The sequence below is a fragment of the Aptenodytes patagonicus genome, chromosome 4 (assembly GCF_965638725.1).
Source record: "Aptenodytes patagonicus chromosome 4, bAptPat1.pri.cur, whole genome shotgun sequence".
Taxonomy (NCBI): Eukaryota; Metazoa; Chordata; class Aves; order Sphenisciformes; family Spheniscidae; genus Aptenodytes; species Aptenodytes patagonicus.
Window position 1 is genome coordinate 65826433 of NC_134952.1, and position 17669 is coordinate 65844101.

Here is a 17669-nt window from a genome sequence, read left to right on the forward strand (position 1 = left end):
TGCTGCAAGCTATAATGTGTCATATGTTACAGTATGTAAATGTTCTTCAGACCTCATCTATTGAAAAACTTCATAGATCTGAGGAATTTGTTAGAAAACTGATTGCCTTCAAAAGGCTGTAACTAATTCTTGTAGTACTCAGGATTTTTTAGTGCTGTCACATTGGGTGGAGCTGGAACCAGCAAACGCAGAATTGTGAGAAATGGGTCATGGGAGGGATGTTGGTGGGAGTGTGTCTAGGTCTGTCCAAGCTGCACACTCATCAGATGTGGAGATTCTGGGTCATGCAAAACACTTTTCCAGCTTCTACAGATTTGCCAGCTCCAGTCATTGGAGGAACATCACATGCCTGGGATCTGTAGCTGAAAACGGGCAGGGTTTTGTTGTTAGTATGCAGAACCCTACTTGGGCTTGAAAGTGTAATGTTGTGCTGTTTTCAACTATTATTATTAGTAATTTTTTTTACGATCTCATTGTGGTATAGTATTAGAAACTGCTTTTTGTGTCCCAATGGGGATCTGAAAGAAGAGACCAGTAACACAGAGCAATTAGGATTTTCCAAGAGAGGTTGTGTTTCCACCTAAAAGCAGTACTGTGGGGTCTGGTATGCTGGGCTGAGGCGGTGGTGGTGAGGACAGAGGTTACACATAATTCATTGCCCTCTCTGAGTATGGGGAAAAGAAGAGTGCAGCCTCACGCTCACTGAGTCACCCAGGAGCAGACGACAGTCGTGCCATTCAGCGAGGGAACAACAGCTCCTGAAACCCAATTACAGCTGCAGTTTCCATCATAATTCCCATTCTGATTTCCGCTGTGCGACTGAGTCAGAGCTGGGCCTGCGGAGAAGGCATACAGCCCTCCTTGTACAGGTCCCATGGAGACCTCCGTCAGGTCCACACAAGGTAAAATCTTTAGTCCTCCTTAAACAGACCATCGTACTAAGTTGCAGAGATGCCGGCTGTTGAAAGTAGATGAGTCAAGACCACTTAGAGTGTCTTTAGTTGACTAAAGAGGCATCACAGGCAAAAATAGAGAAGGGGGGGGTGGGGTGGCAAAAATCTGCGTAGGGTCACAGGGTGTCTGTGTGTCAGTTGGTGGCTGTCTCCTACCTGTGCAGCAGGAGAGGAGACCCTTGTCCCAAGGGCACGATCAAGTTGCTGCTGCGTGTGTAGGGTCCCTGGCAGAGGTGCACGGTAGTGCTGTGACAAACCACAGTGCGTGGCGCCGGTTGTTTCGTACCCCGGAGAGAGTGCGGACCCTGCTCCGTAGCACCAACAGTGGCAAGCACGGTGAAACAGTTAACGGAGGGTCTCCAGGCGCTGTCAGGGCAGCGGGTGCTGCGTCGCTGGGATTTCCAGAGACGTCTGGGAAGGGAGCCGGATTCCTCCCCGGCGCAGCAGCAGTGCCGCTGGCGCGCTCCAGAGCTGCCAGCTGCCAATGAAATCTGAGAGCCGGGGCTGCGTCTGAGGGCTGGCCCTGGAGGCCGTTCCAGACTCTCGCACCGTATATTTACACATTCATGCACACAGAGCCGCTCTTTCTAACTTCTTGGGCTGCTCCTCGCGTGGTGGCTGGGATTTCTTGAGGACGTACGGTGGGAGCGCGGAGCTCCCGTGTAGGTGGTGGTAGCCCTGTGTGTGCACAGATCGTCTGAGCAGTTGAGAGAGGGGGAAGGAAAAGAAACTTCTAAGTGCAGTCAGGCTGAAACAAGCTGTCACTGTTTCCGACTTTGTCTTGAGAAGCCACCGCGTTTATGGGCAAGAATATTGACCCTGCTTGCAGAAGGTAGGAGTCCTGGTCCGGGGCAGTTTTGGAGCTCTCGCTGGACTGGGTCAGCGCTGCAGCTAAAACCAGGGTAGGTAGCACTGAGGCAATTTTTATCTCGGTGAAAAAACCGTGTGGTCTTTGCAGGACAAATAATTGCTGCAGACCAGGAAGCGGTGGCAGCAGCTGTCTGTGTGTGTTACGGCTGTTCTTGTCTGCCGGGGTGTGTGTGTGGAGGCATCTTTAAGTGTTCTTGTGTGCTGTTATTTCTTAACAATGTTAAATACTTCATAACAGGATTCCTTTTTGTTAGTTTCAGGGGTACAAGCAGAGTATGTGTCATCTGACTACTTGTTGGCTTAAATATAAGTAAAAGCCCTTTGTGCTTTCTGCAATCTCCATGTTAATGCTCATCTTTGGATTTGTGATGGTTGTCTTAAAATCTTCCTCCTTCTACACAAATATCTGTAGCAGGCTTTCAGAGATAAGGTCCTCACTGGGACAGACTTTACAATAAGGACTTTGATTGTAATCACAAAAGAGTTAGGGAATCTTCAGTGGATTTTTAGAGCTACTGAGTGGATTTCTTCTTAAGGTAAGGGAGTAATTGTCTTCTCTTTTTTCCCTCCATTGGGCTTGTATGGAATATTTATCTTTCTATCTTTCTTAGCAGTGACATGCATGTATGTTGTCAGTTTGGGGGTTCTCCTCTTTCAGCAGAGTGGAGAGTAGTAAATAATTCATGTTTGATGATGTTAGAAACATTTTTGCAACAGATGACTGGAAATAAACAGCAGGGTTTTTTTAGGTCCTGTATAGGTAGAAATAAGGAACCAAAGTAATCCCCCGTGTAGCATAGTGACTTCATAACACTGAATTTGTCTAATATTAATCTGAATTCTGTTTGTGTTAAGTAGCATGGTTGCTGGAAGAGGGTGATAACTCTTATTAGATCAGCAGGTATTAAGATGCTGTTAGGTTAAGTTTTTCTGTTGCAGAGTAGTTCTGTACCTGGAAGGTGACAATAACTTCTGTACATTCAGGGGAAAAGGATCCCCCGTGAGGTAAGAATTAAGGGAGGGGGATTTATCAATACAGGGGGCAAAGCATCTTGTCCTAGCTAAAAATCATTTAAGTGGCATCTCATACTCACAGAAGGCATGCAGAGTTACAAGCAGAGGTAGAGAGAAGGAAGGACTGAGAGTCAAGTTCTTGTTTCCAGTCCCATGGAATTTTCATGTTGTGGCAGGTTTTGTTATTGCAAAAGGCATCTTCTAGTACGTGATACAGTGACTTGTGTTAAAAATAAATGTGCTTAGAACTCATGTTTCTTTGTGCATAGTGTCTAAATTTATTTGTCTGCCTCTTCTTTCACTGTTGTCCTGTCTCTCAGCTGCTTTTTTCTTCTCTCGTTCTTTACTTGGCTTTCATACTTTAATGAAATTAGATAGGTTTAGTTAGGAATAAATAGTGTGCACATCCAAAAAAAAAAAAAGCCCCACAGTAAGTAAAAAATGAAAAGATGGAATTTAGAAAGCTAGAAATGAAGATCCCTTAAAGGAAATTGCCTCACAAGTAATAGTTTGAACTCCTGATAAGGTCATGTCTTCAGAAGTAACTAGAATAGAAAACCCCGGCGAGCTCCATGTGCAGCTATAGCACACAGGCATGTCTCAGGACCTTTTCATCTCTTGCTGCTTGATTCAATATCTGATTATTTTAAACACACCAGGTGGAGAAAAAAAAAAAGGGAGTTGAAATTCACGGTGGGTAGCTTGAAGTGATATGCATCCTATTACCTTTAGCTGTCTTCTCTGCAGGGTGTTTGGTGTTTATTGTGACCTGATGGCTTTTGGAAGTATCCTTTATTCCTGGAGCTATTAGTTACTGGCTCTATCTATATTTGGCAGAGGGAATGATATGATTTTTTTTAAAATAACCTGCTGGAACAGAATGCGACATTTTATCATATTGGGGTGGCATTTGTGTTGTAAACTGTCTTGCAGGTGAATGAACTGTACGTTAGCTTTCAGCCAGGAAGAAAAAGAAAAAGTTGTCTTCTCTTGGCATTCTAAAACAAGAAAAACACTCAAGGAGAATATCTGGTATAGGTTTTCTTCGTTCACTGTCTGAAACTTGGCTTTCTGCAATGTTGAGGACTCTAGGTAAGATGAGTGGCTGATATTGTCGGACAATAAGGAAACACACAACTTTCATGAAACTTGTTACTCCACTGCCAGTCTTGAGAGGAATAGAAACTTAAAAAGACAATAGAGGCCGAAGTTCCAGCCTAGATTCTCTTCCTACATGTAAGACTGCAGAAAGTACTAGTGGTAAGATTTGGTCTATGTTAGTTTCTATTATTATGCTAAAAGCAAGGATTTCAAGTTAGAATTGTTTTTTATAGTTGTTGCCTGCGTTTATTTAGAAAACCTTGATTAGGTTGCTTTTTTTTAATTGGGGGAGAAAAGGTGGCTCAGTTCTATAGCACTCAAAAGGGTATGAAAATACCAGACATGTCAAAGATGGGTGTACTTTAGCTTCAGCAGCATAGCAGACATCAACAAGCCCTGTGTTGAGACAGATAAAGACTCTTCATCTGCAGAGATGTAATCAAATGATGCTGAAATCCCAGCCTTATAGCAGCAGGGAGGGCGTACAGCCTTCGGTGGCAGCGGTGCTGTGGGAGCCAGGAGAGGCTGCCTTGCCAGGGCACTGTGCATGAGCTCCCAGAAGCAGCTGGATGGTGTTAGGAAGCAGCTCGCTTTGGTCCCTGCGGTGTCTCAACCTCAGTAGAACAGCCAGCAGCTGATGCCTCCCAAGACTCCTGGTTTTGTCGTCTTTGCTTTCAATAGGTACCCCCAGGATGTGCCTACAAGCCAGCTGTGGCAGCCAGTCTGTAGGTGACTGATCGTGGTGTGAGGAGCTGCATGCTGAGAAACTTCTTCCTATTCTGCAGCTTCTTGTACATTTCCTGACTCTTTCCTTCTACTTCACCATTTTGCCAGTTACACTTGGGTGATCAAAGTGTGGATGGTAAGGACTGGAGTGAAGCTGTAAATTTATTTTGTATTTAATTGATTATGAATCCAAAATGAACCATAAGGGTCCTTGATTAGCTCCCATTATAAGTTAGATCATTTATTTTCAAAAAATATCCTGTTTTGCTAACAGAAAGTCACTTGATAGACTCTTAATGCTCTGCAATATATTCATTTGGTGTAATTATCAGTCTTAAATTATGTGCTTTAATGCTTGTTTTATTTGACTGTCTTTAACTACCAGCTTTGTTAGCTCTGGTTCTTATTAGCTCTTTGTATGTTTAATAGCCTTCTCTATCCAAATTTCTGCTCCCTCTAGAGTTACTATCTTATTCTTTACCTTCTCTTTGTAAAAGTGGAAAACAGATTTCCTTCATTACGTTCTCCCGTTCTTTAATTATTCCAACCTTTTTTAAAATGGTTTCCAGTTTTCCAGAATGCTTCTAGATGTTTGAATACGAGCGCTGGAGGTAATACTTAGGGTGAGGTCCTGTGAAATCCAGAGACACAATGATCTTCATACTTTCTTTTTCCTTGTTAAATAGTCTTGTGATGACAGTAGAGATGGGGCTGTTGTGTTGAACAGGGACCTTGTTTTTTCCTTCAGGAGGATGCTCTCAGGTACTGTCAGTTCTTCACAACTTGTGTGTCTGTTGAGCAAGAACACACAGGCTGGTGCACAGACAGCTGTCTGTCAGTCGCCTTTCCTCTTTATAATTAACGGCTTCCTTGGTTCTTGTCACCTGCACAGTTTTTCAGTCATGATTTTTTTTTTTTCCTTTTTTCTTCCAAGTCATTGGCTAAACTGCAAAGTAAGATAGTTCCCCTGAGACTAGAAACCACCTGCAGTATGATGCTTTTTTGTTTACGGTCATGGTTTTTGACTTATGTGTTAACTGTTTGAATTAATTTTGTCTGCCTGGCTCAGCTCTTGTTTCATTGGGCTTTCCTAATGAAAACATCATGCTCCACCAAGCCAGAGGCCTTGAAGGAGCACACGAGCTCAGTGCTTTTAACAAACTTCTGTTGTTTACTGTTGTACTGGTTAGTTTGGAGGGGCTTTCATGCTCTGTGGCTCAATGAGACAAACTTCAGCAACACGTGTTGAATTCCTTGGCAATGTTTATATAGTTTCTTGTCACGAAATACCTTTCATTTTCCTGTATTTAGTTCTGTGCAATTTTGTGTAATAGCAATTATGATTAGTAGCTCTTTAGCGAAGACATTTTTCATGTCTGTTACTCCAAGAAGTAACTGGTGTGTTCCTGTCGTCCTTTTCCCACATCTGCCTTTGCTTTTAGAGCAGCTTAAATTTTAACTGGACTGGTGTACTTGGCCTGCCAAATTGAACAATCATGAAGTGTTATAAAAAGTAAAATGCAAAAACGCAGCAATTTGCCTGTATCTGGGGGGCAGTAAGATCCCTCTAGATGTCACCAGTTGGGAGAACCAAACATGCTTTTTCCTGGGTTAGTGTGGTCTGGGCCAAAATGTGTTGGCTATTTCCACATTTTATGCTACTTCCCTGTTTTGCAAGGAGGTAACGTGCTCCTTCAGTAGGCAGAGAAAGTAGCCTTCCAGTTAATCCTTACTCAAACGACCCAACCTCAGCTCCAGTGGCAGCATCCTGGATTTTCCATGAACTGCCTTTCTAGCTGTTTCTTTAACCTCCCCCAGCTACCACATCCTCTGTTGTGAGAAGAAAAATGTGAAGAAGGATAGAGGTGACACAAGGGGAGTCCCTTGCTACCAAAAAGTGCTAGTAGTTTGCAGCTTAAGCTGGAAAAATTTTTAAAAAGGGTGATAAGAATGGTCAAGGACACAGCACAGCTTCTGTCAAAGAAACAGTGAAGCAGGAAGGAACTTTTCAGCCTAGAGATGAGATGACTGTGAAAACGGCATTAACGAGTGGCAGGGAAAGGGTGAGCAAAGGCCAATTCTTCCCTTATTTTCCAGTACAGGTGTATCCAGGAGTGACAATGGCAGGCTCAAAACAAATGAAAGGAGGTAGTACTGTGCATAAGATGTAAATAAGGTGTAAATAAGGTGTAATTAAGATGCACAAGTACTTGCCAGAAAATGTTGTGGTTAGTAAAGGGGAAAAAACAGTTTTAAGGGGTAGCTAGCAGAAAATATTGTTGCTTGCTTGTCTTAATTATCCTGCTTGTCCCTGAGGTTTTACTTTAGTCACAGTTGGAGACGGGATGCTGGGCTGGGTGGACTCTTTCCATCCCATTGTAGCCATCCATTTGTTCAGTTTTGACCCTCTTTTGTTTGGATTTTACTTATGTAGGGGGAAAAAAAAAAACTATCCAATACTCTGTGGCTTGATGGAAAGGAGCTGAATGAACACAGCAGACCATTGCTCTACGTGAAGGCTTGCCTTCTTCAGTTGGAAATGTGTAGACATAAGGAAGGACAAGAGCTGATGTTGCAAAGCAAGTTGTGGTGAATCTTTGTGCTTTTGATTTTTAAAGATCACAACCTTGTTTCCACGTGGTGCTGTGGGGATGTGTGGGCACAATCTTACAGGATGAGTATTTAGAAAATGAATCACAAGAGTGGATCACATGAATTCAAGTGGAGCAAACCCCCTGAAGCATGCTGGAGCTTACTCAGGTAGGGAGTCTTTCTCTACATATCCTGCTTGACAGCCGGCACTGTAGAGGTGGAAAAAGAAGAAGCTGAAGTGCTACCGTGCTCTGACAATCCCAGTGTGCTAAATGACTGTTTAGCAAATGAGAGAGCACTGCAGTCAAGGGTGACTTAAAGTATGCTTAAGGCCTCTCTTGAGTTTCTTGAGAAAGAAAAATGATGCAGAGGCTGCAGACAATTAGCTTTGCTTCTCATTCTTCAAATCGTACTCTGTGGATCAGCTGGATGTGGCGACTGCCCACCACAGCCGAAATGGTTGATAATTCTTTCAGTATTTTGGGGGAAAAAAGTTTCGGTAGATCCCTAAACCTTGAGGAACTCTGCATTCTACAATAGCTCCAAGATCTTGTTGCCACCATGGCCGTGTGTATTTAGAATTGGCTTCTTTAATTTAGTGGGAGAAATGGAGTGCTAATCATATTCACCTTACCTACTTGAGCTTGGACTGGGAAATAAGAATTGCAGTTATCAATATATAGCACAGAGCATGATAAAACTCATTCTTAATTCTTCCTGTTGGAGCATAACAGATTGCTGCAATTTGAAGGCAAGTATGTGAACGCAGACATGTATCTAGGAGATGAAGACAGACTTCTGGAAATCTATTTATTTAATGATATCATTGCCTAATTATCAAATTATTGTCTTGGAAAGTGTGCTGAGTAATTTGGGGTCTTAGTGTTGTTGTTGTATCTGCTTATAATTACAAACTACCTACCATGTTATTTTGTCCACAAGAAGTCAGAGCAAGCAGCCTATTTGCTGTATAAGCTTTTATATGGCGGAGCCTCTAGACACTTCCTTCAAGGGTTTGGGTTTCTGGTTGTTTTCTGTGTGTGTGTGTGTTTGTGTGTCTCTATGGTGGGCTTGTGTTGAACTTTTACCTCTTATCCGTGATTGAGATCAAAATTGCATGTCAGATGCATGGATAGTCACTGTGGTTATCCGCTACTAAGTGGTCTTGCAAAACACAAAACAAGAAATCCTGGATGCTAGAAAGAAATCTTATCTCTGGCAGTTGCAATATTTGTGCAGCTGTTCCCACAGATGTTTCTTTTTTCTTCTCTTTTTTTTTAATTTCTCCTAAGAAGCAAGCAAACTGAGGGAGAAATGTTAAAGGGCCTGCCTGGAGAAAGAGAAAACTTGCAATGCCTTTTAGTTTGGAGATAGTGATGTACCTTGTTTTAAAAGGACTGTGAATTCTTACTTTATGTTTGCAAGTACAAAGCGTGCTTAGGCTCTGTATTCAGTAGGGCTAAATGGGAGTGTCCTAAAATGTGAGCTTTGCAAATGGGCTTTGAGAGTCAGAATCTGACTGTAGTAATTGGGGATCTTAATAGCATTGCTGGAACCCAAATTATTTTGATCTCAGTAACTTCAATGTAAAATTTGCTGAGTTTAGAAGTGAATAGGAAAAGTTCTGGTCAAAAAGCTTGTTCTGACAGAATTCTGCCGTGTGGCTAAAAATTAAGTTTCAGAAGGAAAGCATAGTAGCAATGCCTCCCTTCCCCCCCGTCAATAACTGGTTTCAAGACTGGGGACTAATTTTGTTCATATGTATTGCAAAATATCATTCAGCATCCACTGTGAGACAGATTTATTCACTGTTTTTAAAAAAGCAAATACAATTCCATTATATGGCAGTGGGAAGTCTTGAAGGTGCCATTTTAAATACAGTTCAAGTAAAAATTATTTAAAAGTCAATAAATTAATTGGAATGTAAAACATTATTAACATTTGATGCATGATGCTGAAACCCCTTCTCCTCCTAGGAGAGTACAGGGCTCAAACTGGAGTCAGTTAACTTCATCCTCCAGAAATGTATAATAAATTATATTTAGAAAAACATACATTTGTATAAATAGAGATCTATGTCTTGATGCCAGCAGGCTTTCTTAGGTTGGGTTTGTCTCTCAGGGGACACAACTAAGTAAGCGGCAAGAAGCTGTAAGAAGGCACGTTGTAAGTAGTGTTTTTGAGTAATGAAAACTTATGAAAAACAATATATATCTGTCCATAAGCAAAAGAGACCTGGTGCTTTTGGGTTGTTTAGTTTTCCATGTAACCCGGTATATGTGTGATGTCTGCTGCCTAGACTTAACCAGCCATGCTTCAGTCCTCTTTCTTAAGAGAAAATCAGACCTGGCTTTGTGTATTCTAGTGAAAATGAGAGAGCAGCCTTAATCTCTACACATAAATACATCAGGTGGGTAAACATCAGGGAGGGAGCAGAACTATTTTGGGTGATAATGCAGGAGTAAATTGGTGTAGACTGTCCATGAGTGTGTTCGGATGAAAAAAATTTCTAGCAAAGTAATGAGTTCCTGGGTAGCCTTGGGACTGCTGGGTTGGGGGTAAAGGGAAATATTAAAATAGCTGTTTTGATGGTGCTTTTTCACTGTCTTAAAGTAACTGTGTTGCTGGCTCCCATGGGGCTTCAGAAGCTGGGCTTAATGAATTGGGAGGTCCTTTCCCTTCCTGTCCTGCCTGTTTGTCATGTGTGGACAGTTATAAAAGAATAGTCTAGTCCCTAACCATAGAAATATTGTACATGTATGATAAGATGTGCCAGGGCAAAAATATAATTGACAGCAAATCAACATGCTCACAGTAGGACCCTTATTATTTTCATTGTGATGATTCTGCCCTGTAATGAGCCAACTATTAATTCATTTCTGGTAACTTTACTGATTTTGAAGAATTTACTAGGTTTTAGCATTGATGTTACAAACAATTCTGGTCACTTGCCATGATGATTCAACTCCTGATTTGGTCAGCTGTTACTGGTAGGGTTTACCACATTTAGAAAGGGTTGTTGACTCTGCCCTTTGGAGTGGTCTGTGGGTCTTTGTATGGGAGTAGCCACATTAGTCCCTTCAAATGCTGCCTTCTGCCAGGTGTAAGGGGAGAGAGAAGCTTCTGGGAAGGAGCAGGGGGCAGCTGTGATGATGACTTTGTAAATTGGGGAGCTTGGCACAGTTTCTTATGCACAGCACTTAAAGTATCTTGCGGTTGGCTGTCGAGTTCTCTCTTGTTTAGTATGTGCTGAATTTCCATGTGTACCTCTTGTGCTCCTGCTGTCAGCCTGGGCTCACAAAGCTCGCAGTGCTCTCGGCTGGCACCAGGAAAGGACTAAAGCAGCTGGTTGAGTGTGAACCACATGGCACATTCAGTGTCAAGACTATTTATCACATAATGAGATTAAGCCATCATGCAGCACTGCCGTACAATGCAGGCTCATGCAGCTCCCGATACCTTTCCTTGGCAACTGGAAAAGTGCAGAACAGGAGTTCAGCATAGGGGTGATCCTCTGCTAGCATTAGAAATAAAATACTAAATGTTGAGACTCCCTTCAGATGTTTGCATGTTATTTGATGGTGTTGCTCCTGGGACACTGCTTTGGAGATCTTCATCTCCCAGCATGAACAAGAAGGCTGTGAAACGTGAGTTTTATCATTTCCTACTTTCATAGGGACTACTAGAAAATGGTATCTTAGCCAGAAGGACATATTAGTTATTGTTAGTCTATGTATGACTATGCAGTAAGTATTTTGCACCTTACTTAGGTGTCCAGTAAGTAATGATAAATTACTGTACAATACCTGGTGGAAATAAATACCTAGTAAAGGAAATAATTTCTAGTCTGTGCTGTTATACCAAATGCTGAATGAACCCAGGACAATGAAATAATAAAGAAAAGGTCACGCTACTACAGTGGCGGGGGAAAAACTGGAATAATGGGATACAAGTAGAGCTACTGAGAGATTTCAGAGTGACATGCCTTTGCGTTATTTCAGTTTCTTTTCTGAGGATGTGAAAAACAGGCAGTTATCACTGAGGTGTTGCTGTGGACAGGTAGGTATGACAGGGAGTAGATCCGATTTCACTTGCAGACTGATTGCCTGATAGCGCTGCTGGACTGCTAAATTTTAGACAGAGTGATTGGGATGTGTTGATAGATGTGGAAATGTGGCATGAGGACCTAATTATTTCTCAAATGACTAGTCAGAAAATTTTTGCTTTTTTTGCCTCAGAGTTCATGAAAAGTTTTCGCCTGCCATTTAGTTCTCATAATAAGTCATTATTACCTTGAGACAAGAAGGATCCTTAGGTTTCTGCTTTGAAAATACAGAGCTGCTTATGTCTGCTCTGGCAAGGGCAGGGCTGTGCTGCTGGGCTGTGCACCAAGCCTCCAGCCTTGCTGGAGGGGAAAGGAAGGGTCTGCGTAGAAGCATTCGTAGTTCATAACAGATGTTTTGTAGGAGGTGATGCTGCTGAAAACACACAGCTGGGCTGTAAGCCCATGGTGTCCCATGAGCTTAGACTTCTGAGGAAAAGTTAACTTTGGTAACTTTGCTCACCATTGTGGCATTGTGACATACATCGTTAAGGAGCTGAATACCCTCCTCTGCTTTATAGCTGCAGTGTCTTAGGCTGGTGGGATTGTCTGGGTATAGACAAAACCAAAATTGAGTGTCTGGGGCCTGTGATACCACTCAGTTATGAAGATACTTTAAGTTAGGTCATACTTATTTTCTAATGCCATAAAATATCCAACAAATCTCCATACAATATGGCTCTTAGGGGAAAAACAGTATGGTAGCTGTGATAACATTTTTTCACTCAGTGGTCTGATTTTTGAGCTGCAGGAACATTCCTCCTCTTTTTGTACTTTCTTCTTGGAGAAAAAGTTTAGCATTTTCTTCTGAATCTTGGAGGTGCCACATGATGGACTACTCTGTGTGTGTGACCAGTCAGTGGGCTGTTCAGTTTCCTCTGTCACATACCTTAAATAGAAAGCTCTAATGTGAATATAGTGTCACGTAGCTTACTGATTCATAGCCTCATTGCTCCTTTCCTCCCTAGCTGGGGATCAGAGGTCCATTGTGAGATACAGTTTGTATGCATCTTATTCAAAGTAGTCTTGAAGTACTCAAAAAATCCCGTGATACTTCCTGTTAAATCTACACCTTTCTCTCATGGAAAACTTCTCTTTGCATGTTACTGAGCTTTTTGAAGTCCTGGTCTTTAATATTTGTAGTGCGCACCTCGCCTACATCTTTATGTATTGAAAGACAGTGTTTGTTTTCCATTTTCAGTTCTCTAACTTATTAAGTCTGGGATGGAAAGGCAGATAAGATAAAAAAGAAACCTATTTTACTTGAAGAATGGTCCCTGTCTGCCCATTTTTATTGTTATGGCATGCTCACATAAAAGGTGGACCATTAACAAAATCTTCTGCTGAAGGAACATTTAGTAATATCAGCAAGGTAAGGTAGTCTGGGATTTCCAGAAAGAACTGCTCTTCTGCCCATCTCTTCTACCTATGTAGAATTTCTGCTATTTAGAAATTGTGACTTGCAGTGCCTACAGCTGAAAGTCTTGCATTTACCCGCCCCAGTGCTTTTGAGAAAAAGTAAATAAGTAAGATAGAATAGGTTTTCTTTTATATCCCTAGATAAGATTTGTTCTTGCCTTTGATCCACCCTTTCATGATTTCAAGCAGTGAAGAGGTAATGTTGCCCTGGAGAATAACCAAAGGTATTAGGGAATTGCCTGGAAGCATAGAAACCAAATAGCAAGCATGTCTAAAATCTCTCTGTACTGGGAGATTACTGACAGTTTCAGTCAGTATGTGTTGAATATTGGCTGTGGTATGACAGTACAGCTGAAAGGATGCATGCAGACTTATGGATGCTAACTTGAACAATATTAAGTGTGGAGCTGGTGGTAGCAAGGTCCTTTTTAGATTAGTGTGAAGTTAATGTCTGTGCTTAAGAAACAGGATGAAAAATTGAGCTCAGGAACGAGCTGTGTGTACTGCTGGAGGTCTGGAAAAAATAGATTTTTGTGTGTGTGTGTGTTTTCAGAAGCACACAGAAGCACAGGTTTTTGGCATCTGCTATAGATGACTAGCAATGAAAGGGTTGAAGTCTTATCGCAAAAACAAAAAGATGATTTATTGGAAATGTCGAGAAATAAATCACGGAGCCTAATAAGCCTGTTAAACAATCTTCGTCTGGGTATGTTTAAAAGCAAGGAGGCTCGAATGGTTCTTCTAGTTTATAAACTTGGATGCCTAGACAGATTGCTTGGAAACTGATATGAGCAAATAGTTCGTTCTGAGACTCATTGAAAGTGGAACAAAAAGAAACTGTGTTTTTTGGCTAGCCCATCATTTGCAGAATTTTTGAGGCTAATAAGGTAGGAAAAAGTAAAGTAGTGTGGAAATCGTGACATGATCCTGTAATTTCTCCCCCTTTAACCGGCCTATTAAAATTTTACAGAGCTCTTTAGAGAGTGTTTTTAAGCTGCAACTTGTCATATTTTTGGTGGTGGTGGTGCTGAAACACCTTGCAGAAAGACTGGGTATTTCAGCTGAAAGCTTATGTGAAAATATATTAGTTTTGACCAAGTTGTCATCAAAAGGTCACTGAATTCCAAGATGGTGTTTGTGAGTCAGAAGATACTCATTTGCCATCCTGGGACAAAAGAGCACAGGGTAAAATTGCTGTTAGGTTGGAGTGATCTGAATATTTTTGTTTAATATTACGGAATTTTTACTGACCCTGTTTAATATATATATATATATATGTTATGTCATATAGTGTAATAAAATTGTCAGTTCCATTGGTTTAAATTACATTTGAAATGAAAAACAAATAATGCTTTACTATTAAGTAGCATCTCTCATTAAGGCCTTGGTGGTCCATTGTAACATTAGAATGGCTGATTGTTTTGGTCAAGAATTTTGTGAAACAGTAAAGGAAGGTGCAGAGGTTGAAAAAATTTCTCATGGTAAGTGTTCTAGAGATGGGAGAATACTACTAAAGCTTCTGAAGTTGGAAAATGGGGAACAAAGCCTTGGTCTTAACACTTGTACGCTTAGGACAGGATTGAATTTACTTGATAAACTGATGTTGTTCAGACAAGGAGGCAGTGATTTTTCTTGCATGTTTTGTTTCTCTGTAGATGTATCAGAGCTACTTTGTCTTAGAGATCCTGAAAACATAGTCCTAGATCCATTGCTGCCAGTTTCTGCTAGTGGCATCTAGGCTTAAATTTGGACTTGTGAGTGAATTATAATGTTTTTGTTTGACTTGGCAACATTTCAACAGCTAACAAATGAACTTCAGATGTATGTGATTGATTCTTGATGCCATATCACTATATTTTTTAGCATTACATATTTCCTTATGGACTGTCTAAAAGTGCTTAATTTTCTAGTTGTAATGTTTTTCTACCGATTTATCTTTTGTCACCCATTGGTCTGTCATATGCTATGCTAGTTTACTCTGAGAAAACCTTGTAGAATTAGCTTGATTTGCAGGGAGATAAGTGAAGGTGGCTGTCTGCAAAATGATGTGTAGAGCGGGGATCTACAAAATTCTCTGCTGAAAATGGATTGTGGGATCTGGAAAACATATTACAGGAAAAATAAGACACTTCGGCCTGCCTCCTTGAGAAGTGCCGTTGAATTGTTTTAAACGTTGTTATTCTTGTCCATACAGATGAGAAATTTAAATGGAATGATGTCATTTGCAGAGCTGGGGAAAAAAAAAATCACCATGGCAGAAAATCAATAATTGCCGTGGCTCTCCCAGCTTTTGCACCACTTCACTTTACCCAAGCTGGCACTTATTCAGTATATTTGCTTCTTGTTAATAGTCATGCTTTATGTCATTTAGTAGCACAAATGTGTGCCTCTACACAGCTGTTAAACTTTCTAAGGCATTTGTGAAAAGGAAATATTAAACGTGAACAGTTTGCAAATGTTCCCTTGCAAGAAAATAAATTCTCTCCATCAGTCAGGAAACAGACACCGTATTGTGCACAAACATCAAGCGCAACCAAGCAAAATACTGGGTTTTATCTTGCTGTAGAATTCAGGAAAACTTTGAATAGTTCAGGGTGGCATTTTACAAAAATGCTGCATTAATTTGAGCATTTGGGTTGGGGAAACAAAAAGTTAAATTAAGTGATTCCAAATGATCTTAAGTGTTTTAGTGCCTTGAGAATTGTCTTACATGTAATGGTGAGCTTGAAACTGCAGCTTTTTTTGAGAAATGATGAAAATGCGTCCCCCATCATTTCAGTTAGCCATCCATAATTTCATGTTCTCACTTAGGATATGTTGCAATGTTTTAAAAGCCACATAAATAGGCTTAAGCATCAGCAAATTATAGAGTATGTTATGAAAGATTCAGTCACTTCTCAGTAATTAATTTAGAGCAAAGGTCTTCAGGATAACTTTTACTTTTTTGCATAGTTATGCTAATTTTACTGTGGTTTTTTGCAGCTAAAATGGAGAAGCTGTTCATTAGAAAAGTTTTAGTTGTTATCAAAGTACAATGAACTCTTGTAAGCTTGTGTGATGGCTGAATACAAATATGCTATAATAAGAGCAAATTTTTATCATTCTTCTTGACAGCCAGATTTTGACTGGCCCCTTTATGAGTGTGCAGGGCTGGCAAATAAAAAAAAGAAGTCCTCTGGAGACAACAGAAGACAAGCTTCCAAGTGTCTTTGTGTTTGTAACCTACCTGAGAGCTGGTTGTAATTGCAGCCTCTGTGTACAATGGACCAGAAGGAATAATACTTCATTACTGTGTGCATTCATTCAGGTAACGTACATGGCACATGTTTAACACAGGACAGGGCTCTGAGAATTCCATGGACAGGTTTAGGGTTGAATATGTTCCTCGTATGTGGTGAAATTGTGGGGCATTTCCACTGAGCATCTCATATCCTCTCTACGTAGCAGTATGTTTTGCAGTTTGCCATGTTTGCTTTCAGACAGGTTCTTAAAAATTGCCAGAGACCTCAGAAAACCCAGCAGCTGCTGTGCAGAAAACTGGGGACAATTAGGTGTGGATACTAATGTGCCTTCAGCGCTTTTTGGACTTACTGTCGTTTGGTATGTCGACCTGCTATAGAGGTTAGTGTCGGCAGCTCCACAACCCATACTATTTTACCAATATAGTTTGACACACCTTTCTTTCAAAAAAGCTATTACCATTGGACTTAGTACTGTTGTTGTTACCCTAAGTGTTGCTGGCAATGTCTTGGCATTCTGTTTGCATGCGGGATCCGGTTCGTGACCTCAAGATACATCTGCTGTGGGCTTTTGATAGCTGATGTAATTTTTCCCCAAACAAAGGCTTCCATTTCTATTGTGTTCAGTATCTCCTGAAACCAAATAAAAAGGGCAGAAAAAATATTGCTGAGAAAAATGCAACACATACCAATAAAACAAGATCAGGTAAACATAGTATAAGAAACAAGTATAAAGCCAGTAGTGAGTTGAAAACTGTGGAATGTAGTTTTATGGTTATTCCAGTTGTTTGTGTCAATCTACAAACTGAAAGAGGAAAACTTCCTGCAAACAAAGTAATGTAGTTCATGGAATAAAAATTACTTTAATTAAACAGTTAAAAATGTTTCATCATTACTGCTGTTTTGTCCATCACACATCCACAAGTTTGTTCATGTGCTTAAATCCTTGGGTTTGACCTGTACATGGTAGATGCTGTCTTAGTAAAAAACACTGTAAAAATGGGATGATTTCTTCACATACAGTGGAAATAATTAGCAGTGAGGGACACTAAGGTGTGTTTTCCTGAACTGCTGTATTTTCATAAATTCAGAACCACATTTAACATTTTGAGCTTGATGTGAAATCATGCAAACCTCAAAACATGGGAAATCTGAAGCAACTGGTGGTAGCAACACAGAGAAATCTTTTGGCTAAACAGTAATGTAAGCATGTCTTCAGAATATTCAGTCCTCATGAACAGCTTTGGGTTTATGGAATCGTAGTCATCAGGATGATGAAGATGTTTGAATACTATTCAGAGCATCTTTTTTTAGTACAAATTTGGATGAAGCTGTAGAGCATGGAAAAAACTGAATTTGTGCCAAATGGTGTACATGCATTTCTGGCTCTGAAGAAACGGTTTGATACAGGAGTAGTCCTCACTGAACACTTGAAGGCTTTTGCTGGGCAGTGGAAAGATGGTGCTCGTTTTTGTTCTCTAAACAAGGGACTATTTACTTACTTAAGCGTGCCATGGGAAGGTAACTTTGATGGTTTATATTGCTGCCAGTGGATATTGCTGATGTACTTCCCAAGCCACTGATTTGCTTGCCTTAGTGAGCCGATGTTTATCATCTTCCCCTTTATGTTGTTGTTTTTCTTCTTGGTGTTTG

General features: G+C 40.7%; 1 protein-coding gene across 3 annotated transcripts in view; it reads left to right on the plus strand.

Annotated features, from left to right (window-relative positions):
* The window catches only part of ARHGAP24 (Rho GTPase activating protein 24), a 292263-nt gene that overhangs the window by 60119 nt on the left and 214475 nt on the right, over positions 1–17669 (plus strand). Inside the window, exon 1 of one of the 3 annotated variants that reach the window (XM_076337009.1) lies at positions 1719–1855. The exons of 1 other annotated variant lie outside the window; for it this stretch is intronic. The gene's annotated coding sequence lies outside the window, so the exon portion shown is untranslated. Of the gene's footprint in view, positions 1–1718; positions 1856–17669 lie in introns of those variants that run through there. One more of the 3 variants, XM_076337011.1, reaches the window with a different exon arrangement.